The sequence below is a fragment of the Symphalangus syndactylus genome, chromosome 7, assembly GCF_028878055.3.
Source record: "Symphalangus syndactylus isolate Jambi chromosome 7, NHGRI_mSymSyn1-v2.1_pri, whole genome shotgun sequence".
NCBI lineage: Eukaryota > Metazoa > Chordata > Mammalia > Primates > Hylobatidae > Symphalangus > Symphalangus syndactylus.
The window spans coordinates 145385110-145399115 of record NC_072429.2 but is presented as its reverse complement, the minus strand read 5'-3'; positions in this window follow the sequence as shown (position 1 = coordinate 145399115).

Below are 14006 nucleotides of genomic sequence, written 5' to 3'. Positions count from 1 at the left end.
ACTTGAGAGGCTGAGGCAAAAGTATCGCTTGAGCCTAGGACTTGGAGTCTGCAGTGAGCTATGATCACACCACTGACTCCAGCCAGAGCAACAGAGGGAGACAATGAGAACACGTGGACACAGGAAGGGGAACATCACACTCTGGGGACTGTTGTGGGGTGGGGGGAGGGGGCAGGGACAGCATTAGGAGATACACCTAATGCTAAATGACGAGTTAATGGGTGCATCACACCAACATGGCACATGGATACATATGTAAGAATCCTGCACGTTGTGCACATGTACCCCAAAACTCAAAGTATAATAATAAATAAATAATAAACCACAAAACACTTGTAATTCCAAATCCAGATATATAAACCACAGGAATACTTAGATAAACACACGTTATACACACATATAGTATATGTATGATAAAATATACTTGTATGTTCAACTTGGGAAAGGTTGATGATTTTAGAAACTAATAATTCTATTGCCTTGTGCTCTAATGATTTTCAATTTGAAGATTTATTTGGGATCAAATATATGAGGCTCCATATACAAGACATCTTTCTTTCCCCTCTTCTCAGCACCATTTTTTGGCTGATTATTGGACTACAACTGGGAGATCTAGAACTAAATTCCTGCTTAGTGTTTACTTGTTCAGAGCATAGGCTTTGAAATCGTCCTGTTTTGCCTCAGTCTCCACAGTGGTACCTACTAACCTCATGACTAGGGGATCGTGTAGCATTTCTCTAAGCCTTGTTTTCTTAGCTGTGAAGTGGTAAATTTTGGAAGTGCTTTGTTCATAGGATTTCTGTGGAAACTGAATTGGGTAAAGAATGTAAGGCATTTAGCACAGTAAAATAACCTGGATTACAGTAACTTTTCAAGGAGTGTTTATTAGTACTTAAACTGCCATTGTCATCAAAATTCTGTTTTTACATATGAACTTAGAAATGCCATTGTAACCTTCTCAACTCATTTGGTCATTTAAAATAGAGAGGTTGAGTTAGGTGTTTCTTAAATTTCTCTTTAGCTCTGATACTATGTGTCTGACGTTAAGTAATGCAAAGTTGGTAATTAAATCTTCCCCTTTCGTGATGTAGGAGAAAGGCATACAAAATTTCTGGGTGACTGGATTCCCTTGCAAGTTTATTAGAATTGTAATTACGTAGCATTTTGAATAAAGCGTTCATTCTGGAAATCATTAAGTTTATTTTTCTTAACTCCGTATTTTGTCAACTGTGGAAAAATTGGGATTTAGGAGTAACCTCTGATTTAAAATTCCACCTAGTAACCATCTAAATTGTAGTCTTGTAATTTCCTAACTTTGGTCTTGAAGGTGTTTATCATTCTTATGCGTTATCATACTGTATTATATACTTATGCAACATAAAATGTATAGTTTTAACTATTGCACATGTTTACATATGAAAGGTGTAGTTTTGAACTTATCATTATTAAATTTGCTAATTTTGCTTCACTATTCATTTTGGACACTTATCCATATTAGTACATGCAACTCAAGTTTATTCTTTTGAGCTACTGTATATCATTCAAATGTATGAATAAATAACCTTGCTTTGGTGGACATTTAAGTATTTTCATGTATCAGTATGAAAAACAGTTTCAAAATGAACATTCAAATATACATTGCATATATGTGTATAATATTTGTATATATGAAGGTTCCTGTGGGTCATATATCTGAAATCAAAATTACAAGTGTTTTGTACCTTCTATAATTAATTTTACTCTCAATTTTAAGTAAACAAGATTAGTTTTTGCACATGATGCATCTCTTTATTCAGTTAAAATTACTGACATAATTAGAATACCACTTAAAACTTGAGAATATTTTCAAGGGTATTTATGCAAAACTTACATAAATGTGTTGAAAAGTCCTTTTGTATATATGTAGAGATTACATGGTATGTTAAATTCATCAATTTGCCTAAATATCAAGTTATACTTAAGTAGTGTCCATACACCATGCTTTTGCTTGACTGAACTCCAATATGTATATCCGGAGTACTTTTTAACATTCATAGGTTAAGTGGCCTGTTTTGGAAAATGATATTAAAAATGTAATTCAGATGAATGCTTAAAGATTAAAAATGAATGAGCTTTCGTATTAATCATCAATATGACAACCCTAAAGGGAAGCATGATTTTCAAATATACCTCCTTGTAGGCAGGATAATTCAGAAATGCACAGTGCATATTAGATATGGGATTTGAGTCATAGTGTATTTCTCTAAGAATGTAATTTATTGTACTTTCACATCCACCCCACTGAATATGCAGAGTTTAAGATGCAATGGCCAGAAGACATGAGCGTGTCACTAGAAGGATGTGGACGTGGGCTCCGGGGCTGTTGATGATGACGGTGGTCTTTTGGGGTCATCTGGGGAATGGACAAGGCCAAGGTAAGTGCAAGGATTTTCTCATTCTTTGCGAGTTGGATGCGAATTTCACTTTGTGATGAAATTATGTTGAGTCTTTGGTTTGATGTTTAAGCAATTTTTTACAATCTTCCGTCAGGTTTTTGTTACAGGGTATTGTAATATCTCTGCACCAGTTAAATTGAAATAGAATTAGGTGTGAGTAAATGCATCAAAATTGAAGCCATCTTTCTGAAATTGGCTTTTCTCTGTTGTAATTGATGATATGTATATATATGTGAGGTTTTATGAAGCCATATATATGCGTGTGTCTCTGTTGTAGTTGGTGGTATGTATATATATGTGAGGTGTTACGAGGCCATAAATATGCGTGTGTGTGGGTTTTGGGTGGGTGGGTGTGCCTGTGAGTTTGTGTGTGTGGTATTTTACAAGAACACGTAGCATATAAAGTTGTCGTGATTTTGAAGAAAAGTTTTTGGACGTTTGTCTGTTTAGGGTTTTTATGTTTTTGGATGTTTGTCTCTTTAGGGTTTTTATGTTTTACATTTTAAAATTTCAAGAACCTATTCTTAAAGGATGCGATGTTCTTTAGAAATTAAATGAAAAATGTGACGTTTCTCATTCTTCTGCCAAGTGTATTTAGGGGAAATTAATGAGAGAGTGGAGCTGCAAGGTTGTGGCATCCTGAAATGTCTGTTGGAGCGTAGAAAAAGGCCATAGATTTTGTAATAAGGCTTTCAATACTGATTTCATCAATAGCTGTATGGAGTGGTTTGTGCCAAATCTAGTATCTGTGAATGTATTTTGTGATAAGTATTGTATTATTTTTGGAGGTGTGTTGCCTGCTCAGATACAAATTGCAATTCTGTATTTTATGTGATAAAACATCCTGACATCGCTGAAATTTTCTTTTCCTTTCCGGGCAAGTATATTCGGCATTGATTTCCTGCATTTTCAAGGCTTGAAATGAAATCTGTGAGCAGGAAGTTTACAGAGTTATTTCAAGGGATAGGTATATTTCTCCAGATAAAATTGAAAGTGTGCAGTGTTATTATATAATTGTGATGAAGTTGAGCTTTGCTAGTTTGAAGTATCTAATAAAGTTTAACACTTTTTAAAAGATCCTTCAAAAAAAGCAGTTTTCTTGCCATATGTAATATTGTTCAATGAAGTTTTGAAATGAAATAGATATTTTTCAAAACCACAAATGCATCTGTGCCTTTATATGAACAGTTGTATATACATGTAAGCAGATAATACATTTTGTTAATTAAGATCAGCTTTGATTTTAATTTTTCTTTCCTGTCATTCAGAATTTGTATTTGCATCTAATAGAATTCTCATTTTTCTTTTTTGTCATAAAACTAATGTAAAATATATTCAATACACATAGTAGTTTTTTTCACCAAAGGTCTAAAACAAGAATATGTAGACAGTAGCTACGTTGGATTTCTTTGGCTATAAGAGTTGTCTATTTCTCTGGTGATGTGTAGAATTACTAAAATGCAGCATGACAACTGTTTCTCTGTAATAGTGATCCAACATGACATGTAGTATTACACAGGGTTGCTAATACCTTCCTCTGACCATCATTTCCAGTAATTGTGGCTTGTTTTAGATGAGGAATAGGTTATTAGATATTTAAAATATTTGAGAAAAATAGGTATCTTCTCTCTTATTTACCCAAACCCTTTTATTTACTCAATATTGATGGCTCAAGTATTCTATCTTTCACTAGGGACCATCATTTATTAAAAAATGCCTGAAATCAATTCCAAGTCTAGCTGTAGTGAAGCTTCTAGTGGGAAATGCAAATTAAGTAATTTGTTTTCTTTCTAAAAGGATAAATTAAAATAGACAATGATTCAAAGAACAAAACAACTTAATAGAAAACATAATGGAATGCTTTGATACTATGATTCAGGGAATTTTGCTTCCTTAGTGGTAGCTAGATTGAGTGAAGGAGATTGCTTAGGTATAATGAGCAAATCTTATAATTGCAAGTATAACCCAAGCTGCATATCATCATTTAGCTCAATAAGCCTCATTAAATATTAAATATTACCTTTTAACTTTTATGCAATTAAGCAGAATTTAAAAATAAAAGTTTTAAAAATTAAAGTTTTTATTACTAAGTATCTTTTAAAATACAAATCTCACAGCTCCTTATTGTCAAGAAAAGAACACATGAAAATTTATAAATAAGGTTTTCTCTCTATTAAATTTACAGTCTTGCATTAAATATTGGTTATTGGGACCCACCATGTCCATGATTATGATTAAGTATCAATGAAAGATGACTCTTGCAGCAAATATGCATGCAAATGTTTTAAGATTATTTTCACATTATTTCACATAATTTCTTAAGCATAATAGGATAAGTAAATTATACTTTCTACACAAGCTCTTCATATTTATGAATAGACCATGTTCTAAATTTTTCAATCATTGGGGAATCCCAATGTCATATTTATGAATGGACCATGTTCTAAATGTTTCAGTCATTGGGGAATCCCAATGTCATATTTATGAATGGACCATGTTCTAAAAGTTTCAGTCATTGGGGAATCCCAGTGTCGTATTTATGAATGGACCATGTTCTAAATGTTTCAGTCATTGGGGAATCCCAGTGTCGTATTTATGAGTGGACCATGTTCTAAATGTTTCAGTCATTGGGGAATCCCAGTGTCGTATTTATGAATGGACCATGTTCAAAATGTTTCAGTCACTGGGGAATCCCAGTGTCGTATTTATGAATCGACCATGTTCTAAATGTTTCAGTCATTGAGGAATCTTCCTAGAGAAACCGTGTGAGAAATTGTAGCTAAGCTCAAAAACGGAAGACAAAAATCGATTTAACGAGGAATGTAGATTAATGTCATAGTATTATCGCGACTGTGTGCAACCACTACTATAAACAATGATATAAGAAATGCAATCTGAAATCTGAATTCTAAATAGGAATGTAGTGCCATTATCCCTCTGGGACCCTTAGGGTCAAAATAAGATAAAAGTGATGAATGGTGGGTTGGAAGTCAGTCAGTGATCCTTGTCAAATTTTTGTATCTGTCAAGAAAAGCATCTGCTTGAGGACATCCATTTTCCTACTTCTGAGTTACAGAATAATAGGTACTTATCCTGAATGTGACATTCCCTGACGTGGACTCTGTCTTTGCTGCTTAGGTGGTGTGTGCATGAGAAAGTGCTTAACATCTGAAAACGGAGACAATCCTTAGAGAAAGATATATATGAATTTTAAAAGGAAATATACCTACGATGGAAATAAAACAAATAGCATAAATATCTAGCTGTATTTGGTCTTTTTGGTAACTATTACAATATATACATTTTCAAACAACTAAGTTCAGCACTGACTTTGGGAGAATCTAGATAAAACTGAACTGACATATAATAAGCATTGGTGTAATTAATAGCACAGCGGGCAGAACCATGGGGGTATTTCCTGAGGAAGAGGGACTATAGAGAGGCAAAAGAAAACCCAGCTCATTCTGGGGAGTGCCAGGAGCAGTTATTATATTCAGAACTGAGAACTTATTTCTAACTCACCAACCCATAGTTCTGGCTGAAGTGCAGTGGTGCAGTCATAGCTCATTCTCAGCCCCAAACTCCTGGGTTCATATGGTCCTCTCATCTCAGCCTCCTGGTAGCTATGACCACAGGTGTGCACTACTTTGTCCAGCCAGTTTATTTTATATTTTATTTTCATTTCATTTGTAAAGACTGGGTCTTGCTATGTTGCCCAGGCAGGTCACAAACTCCTATCCTCAAGCAGTCCTCTAACCTAGGCCTCCCAAAGTACTGACATTACAGGCATGAGCCATTGCATCTGGCTCAAAAATATTTCTGTCCTAATGGCTTTAACAAAGAAGTGCCGTTTTGGGGATATATACAATGGTGTGCTGCTTGGGAGTGACAAAAAAATAATTATAAGAAGAATGGAACGAATATGTCAGTATGTTTTCAAAAGCAAGTTAGCCCAAGTTTTTAAACAAGCATAATTTTAGGGTTTTTGTAACTAACTTAGGGTTTAAATGTAGCAAAAATTTTAAACATTATCATGAATACACAGAAAATTTTAATCAATTTGGTTTCCATGATGAATTTACATGCTTAAATTCCTAATTTCAATTTGCTGCTAGATATGAGAAAGTTTGAGATTTTGAAGAAGCAAGTGGTTCTTACAAATGTAGCAAACTTAAATTTTGAGGACAATTTAATTTAACTTCCATTTTTATGACCAGATTTTGGGTCAGCTGTTAAGCATTCAAAAAATAAAATCTGATAATATCTGGCAATTCCAATTTTCAGTTTTATTGATCTTCACCATGAAATAATATATAAGGTAAGGGGCAAAATTTTGGAAAAGCAGATCACTTTGTTGTCCTATTTAGCAAGTTCTCAAATTATGGCATCTTGGAATCATTACAAGTAATTATATGAAGACAGTATCTTGTGTTTTGTATTTCATTGTTACACATCCAATTGTTCTCTAGAGATATCAGAGAAAACCCACTCAAGAAGGGAAGGTTAGATAAACAGCCCTCTCTCTCTCTCTCTCTGTCTTTGCCTCCATTTGGTTCCTTATGTTCATTTCTCAGTGCATTTCAGTTACTTTTATTGTTCCCTTCATTTTCTCTTTCATTCCAGAAGTTTAAGTGATTGCATAATTCTTTTGACAGCTGAAAGTAGTATCTGACTTTGAATGAAAGGTTTACAGCTACAGCTTTTCAATTAGAAAATCTCAGATCATGTGATCTATGAGTTTTAATATCTTAGGATCTCGACCAGTAAGGAATAATCACTTTGAAAAACCTTGATGCTACCTAGAGTTTGTGTTTTGTGAGGTTGCTTGGTAAATTATTTTCCTTTGATAATTGAATATTGCTTCAAGAGAGGTGAGCTCAGACGTTTGGCAATGAATATTGAATGTGTATTCCAAGAGACATGACCTTAAAATATCATCAAGCTAAGTAGTAGTGAAATTGAACTCTGCTGTATAATAGAAGTCAGTGTTTCTTACATCTTTGTGATATATAAATATTTTTACATTGTGGTAGATAATAATTTGTATGGGAACATTTAATTGAATTTAATTTATCCTATGGCAGAATTATGTTGCATAGGTCATTTTAGTTTTTGATTTAAGCATCTTAAAATTACAAATGCAAATATTCAACACGTAAAACCCACATGAATACACACTCCCAAACATTTGAAATCCTAACAGTCATTTCCAACAGCTTTTTCCTACAAAAGAAGTCAGCTCTTCTTAGAGAAGACATGCATTCCCATAGCTTGAGAGGTGCACACTATAAGGTAAACAGAGAAAGGATTACAGCAGTTTAAGTATACCAGCGGATTTACTTTATAGACAATAGACTTTTGAATTACTTGTCTTCAAAATTTGGTTTCTTGAGAAAATTATCTGTGTAGATTAATCATGCATTTCAGATACTTTCCAGACATCTGAATGTTGTTTTCTTAAAAGTAGCCAGCACGCCTTTTTATGCAGTCTGCATGGGAGATAGTAAGAGATGTGTATGCTGTATATCTACTAGTAGAGATTTGTTTATGAGTGCTTCCTTAAAAAATTATTTTTTCTGAAGAAAGGGATTTCTTTTTTATAATTTAGATTAGATGATTTTAAATGTTTTTAGGTTTTAACCTCTCTGATCATCAGGGTCATTGCCATGGAAAAAATGCAAGTTATAGCATATTTCATTTTTATAAGGAAAGAAGTTGATAATTTAGACTTTTTTCTTTTACTAAATTGAATTACATCACTCAATATTTGGATGGCATTAATTCACAATAGCAACAAAAAAATCTTACTATTCAACAAAATAAAGTATGATTTCCTTCACATTTAACTTAATTTGTTCTTTAAAACATCTCCTAACGAAGGTTTTCTCATCCTCTGAAGCTGAATTTATTTAGGAAAAAATATTTTAAACACCATCCCAAGTGATATAACTATTTTTATTGAGCTTTGATGTTCTATTTGAACATATTTGAAGACTGTACAAGCACTCAATTTAGAATTAAGATTTTATTTGGAGATTTTGGTTGTATTTGAAATCTGTTGTGGAATTAAACATGAAGAATACGTCAATTTACTAGATGTCATTGTCTATGACACATTTTAGTCTTATCTTTCTGCCTATATGTAAAGAGGAATAGAAATAATTGGTATAAACAGGAAAAAAGAAGTAAAGTGGTAGGATCAGATGTGAGAAATATATAAGCTAAGATACTCTTTTTTTGTTTGTTTGTTTTTTGTTTTTGTGAGACAGAGTCTTGCTCTGTTGCCCAGGCTGGAGTGCAGTGACACAATCTTGGCTCACTGCGGCCTCCACCTCCCAGGCTCAATGGTTCTCCTGCCTCAGCCTCCTGTGTAGCTGGGATTACAGGTACGCATCACCACACCCGGCTAATTTTTGGATTTTTAGTAGAGACTAGGTTTGACCATGTTGGCTAGGCTAGTCTCAAACTCCTGACTTCAGTTGATCCGCCCACTTCAGCCTCCCAAAATTCTGGGATTTCAAGTGTGAGCCACCAGGGCCAGCCTAAGCTAAGATATTCTAGAAGCTATTAATAGTAAAATATAATGTAAATTGTTTAAAATTAATCTGTATATGAAATTTTTTCTAGGACTTTCCTGCCAGAAAAGTAGGAATAGAATGGCAAAAGGAACGAGGTTCCTTCTACAAGTAGGCACACATCCTATTTCACTTTATCCTGTGATCAGTCTCATAACCATCTCCTGGTGTGAAGTGCTAAAACTGTGCTTTAAGAATAACTTAAGTCCTTTATGTACAAACTAAAGTATGAGAGCCTGAACCTTGGAAACCAAGAGATTCCAAAAAGCCTTATGTGTGAGACTGGGTGCCACAGATCTTGGCAGAAATTACTGCTTATTCTTAATTCTTATTGTTCCTTTCTAGCACTTCAATTTATAATGCCAATATCTACCTCAGCCTAAAGACAAGCTCTAGAATCACTTGTGTTACTTATTACATTTCTTTTAAAAAGCTCATGAATTACACATGAATTTCAAAGTTGCCAACTGAGATTCCAAGGACTTAGAAAAGAAAAAACGTGGCACCTTTCCATTATAAAGGCTGTACGCAGTCTTCATAGTGTTTGTCTTTAAGGGACAACATGCCTCATCCATCAGCAACTTTTCTTCCTTAAATCATCATATCTTGCCTAAAAAGGTTTTCTGAAAACTAAGATTTGCAGATTGTTATATCACATCTTAATCTACGTATCAACTTTAGCATTATCAAAGCATGAACTGTTCTGGGTTTTCATAGTTAATTATGTTTGTGGTAATAACTGGGATGCAATTGTTTTTCTTCTGATGATTTTGTACTTGCTTTTCTTATGGTAACTTCTGATGCTTGTTTGTAAGATCTTCCTCTCTTTTCTCCATCTGGTTATCTTCTTACCTTCTGTCCTTTAACTCAGATGTCACCCACACTGTGTGTCTTTCTGGATTGCTTCTTATTTAACTGTTGCTTCTCATAGTTTACATACCTCCTCCTGTACCACACTATCAACATTTCTCAAGCTGCACTATATGCTGGGTTGTGTCTTTATTTATTTATAAGTTCCTTGATAATTCGGACTATATATTAGTATATTCAAAAAATACTTATGAAGTGTTTACTTTGGGTCAGGAATTATTGAGTGAAGGAAATTGACCAAAACTCTGCCATCATGAAGCTCGCATTCTAACTTAGGGAGACAGATAACAGACAATGAGCCACATAAATATGCAAAGTATCGTAAGTTAGATGGTGAAAAGTAATCCTGGATGGGGATCAGATAATTTTGATAGGATAATTTTTAACTGGGTAGTCAAGAAAGGCCGCACAGAGAAGATGGCAATTGGAAGAACAAGGTGGTGAGAACTGCTGAGTCTGGAGCAAACACACAATTTGGAGCAGTAGAAGATTCCAGAAGTAACAGTATAGAGGCGAAGAAGTGGGAATTGTGTGGAGTCTTTTACTTGCTGTTGTAATGACCTTGGCTATGCTTTGAAATGAGGTGGAAAGTTGGCAGGGACCTTAGTTTTCTTTTTAATAATTCACTATGAATTTTGAACGGTCACTATTATAGACTCAATAATTTTGCTTTATTACTCTTGCAATTGACTACAAAAGAGCGTATTGAAGAAATGTTAAATTCTAATTTAAACTGATTGAAATAGGTTTTTATCTTTTTATGTTTCTCATCACTGAATATCTCATTTTTAATTAGTTTGAAAGCATTCTAAGATAGTGAGCCAATGCAATTTAGCATAATGCATAACTTATTATTCATCAGATTTAGGTATTTAACCGAGGATGCTAATTAGGAAAGTAACTTGTTCTGTTGGATGATTTTGATAAAGCTACTTTCAAATGATTATCACATCCATTGATGTCATATTAAGTTGTGTTTCTGGAAACCAAATTTAGGCAGTGGTAATGAGTTAATATCTCTAAGTGGATACCTTTTATCTCTACAGTCAAGGATACTTGAAAGTGGAAAAACATACTGGCTTCAAGTCTTGGGAACTAGGACTTACCGGAAATGTGTGTGTTTTTTTTGTTTCCTGGTGGAATTGTCTTCTCGGAAAGATGGTGTTTCCTTTTCAATAGGAAAAAATTGATCCTATGCTGCTTTACTTTAATGCTTTGCTTTTGTCAAAATAGTGTTTTCTTAGGAAAATTAACCTATCATAATATAATGAAAAGAGAAATGCTGAAGACACAAAATGATGTCCATGTTAATATTGAGTAGGAAGCATCAAGGGACATGAGAAGAGGGAAGCGAAGAGAGGGAGAAGAGAAATTTATAGTGTAACAACAATTAGTAAAAAGGATTAGCATATACATGTAGTCAATAAGTCAATAAATGGCTGTTTATAGAAAGCCTACCAGGCACTAGGGGATATAGCAGTGAAGAAGGCAAAGACACAATTGGCTATACTGTAGTGAGGAGGGAAAGAGGAGGAAGACATACAAATACCTAAAAAAAGCAATGGTGTGAAGGGCTATAAAGTACACTACTACGAAGAAGATTACATGTGATAACATGGCTGAGTAAAACTGTCAAGGAGGAAGGCACTGATCTGGCTGTAGGTATTTCAGAGCATTTTTCTCTCTGAGGAGGTAATATTTCATTTGAGAGTTGAGTGAAGACAAAGAGGAAGGTACTTTGAAGATCTGGGGTGCTCTGAGCAGAAAGAAGGGCAGATATAAAGATTCTGTAATTTAAAAAGAGAGCTTGATAGTTTCTTACAAAGAAAAGAAGGCCGGTTTGGCTGGAATGTCCATGAAGGAAGAGCATGGAGAGAGATTACATGAGTGTTCTCAGGGACCAAATCTAGATCTTATATCAAAATGTGAATATAAATTAACTACATTGAAAAGTGTATGATGGATGTGTGATACGATGAGGTTAGCTCTTAGGAGGGTGTACTATTGTGGAAGGGTACACTAGTGAAGGAAGGGGGTTCATTTAGCTGACTATTGCACCTGTCCAGTTGAAGGATGATGGTAGTTGGGATTATGAGTGTAGCAATAAAGTTGGAGAAAATCAGTTGAGATTGGAAGTTGACTTGAAGATGGTTGAATTTACTGAGCAAGAATTATATCAAGGTATTTGGATGTAGGGACATGGGGGATTATGGTCACTTTTAGTGATATGGCAAAGTCTTGATGACATGAGGCAGTTTGCAAGTGACAGAGGTGTGGGTAGGTGCGTATGTGTGATTGATTTTACATTTTTTAATCTTAAATTAAGACGCTAGTTAGAATCCAAGTGGAGACATCAAGTAGGCACTGACAAGTTGACTTGGCTAGAGATGTGAGTTAGATCATCGTAGCCTATAGAGCATGCCTAAAGTCATGAATCTAGGTGAGGGGTTGGAAAACTATTATAGCCCATGAGCCAGATCTGGTCTGCCACCTATTTTTGTATGGCTCATGAGTTATAAGTACGTGTGGCATTTATAAGTCTAAAATGTAAAATACAGGGAAATTTTTCAGCAGGGAAAGTTCCATAAATTTGCCTCTTGGCAACACAAAGCCTGCAATATTTACTATCTGGCTCTTTGTCAAAAATGTTACTGACTCCTGATCTGGATGAAACCCTGTGAGGAGAGAGTGTTGACAGAAGAGAGAGAAGCATCACAGTGGAAATTAAAATTATGTCAACTGAAGTGTGTAGGGTAGAGAATTTAAGCCTGAGTATAACAGTAAGAGATTAAAATAACAGTAAATTCATTATCAGCGTGATCAATGAAACCTTTGGGGGCAAAGAGGAACTATCTTCGTCACACCTTTCACTCACTCATAGAAAGATCTTAGGCAGGAAATATAACTTGTTTGAAGATCTGAGATAAGGCTAATGTAGTTTGGACAAAGAAAGCCAATGGGAGGATGACATTACATCTGGCCAAAGATTTAGGGAAGAGCCAAATACTTCAGGCTTTTTAAAGTGATCTTTAGATAAAGAGGAGGTCATCAAGGCATTCCGAATTTGGAGGATCAAATCACATCTGATGGAAAAAATCTGGCTGTATGTGCATCTAGGATGTAAGGAAGCCAACATGGATGTGAAGTTAAAATTGTCCATTGCAAATAATAAAATGAAGGCCCCAGGTAGCCTTGGCAAGGGCAGATTTGGTATAAAATCCTTATTGGAATGGGCTTAAGCAGTAACGGGAATACGGATCTAGCTGTTGTGTTTAGTGGAATTTTATCAGTCTTTTTGTTGTGTATGATATATAGATGGTCATAATAAGGAACTTCTACATTTTCGGTTTTTGTTTTATTTTAATTGAGATTTGAATTAAAAATAAGAAACTTTTATTTTGAAACTTGGAGACTGTGTTTAAAAAGTATAGAGTAGGGCAAGAAAAAAACCTAAAACTCTCCTGATGAGGAGAGTGCTAATCGTGACTCTAATAATAATAAAATACTTTTCTGATAATTTTTTGTGTGTTTCATTATTTATATATGTATGGGAAGTTGTACCCTAGCCACATGCCAATTCACCTGGTGAACTTGCTCTTCAACGTGGCACAAATATTTCCTTCTATCTTTAGCCTTCCGGGGTTTCTCACATGGACTATTGGCTCTTCCTACATGAACCTGCTGGTAGTACCCTGTAGGAGACATGCTACTCCATGACAACAGGCACCACGCTGTAGGGGAATTACCATACCTGTCAATCACTATCTCTAGAATGTGGCCTTTCATGAGCCCTGAGATTTCATACTGTTTCTCTGAGCTGTAACAATATTTATATTGAAAAAATAAACATGTTCTTCTATCTTTAATATTTTATATCTTATAATTTGAATATCCCATTTTCATTATACTACTTAGCTGCTAAGTTATGTTATAAAAACAAGTTTTAATTATCTGCAAACACCTTCAAATCTAATCCTTACCGGTGAAGACTGATGTCTGGTTAACATCTGTTAGGACATTTATTTCCATACAGTATTTATAGCGCCTTTTTGTTATTGATTGGTATGATAAATGTGTAACTCTTACACAAAGACAAAATTTTTAGATTTTTGTATTTAAAATACTG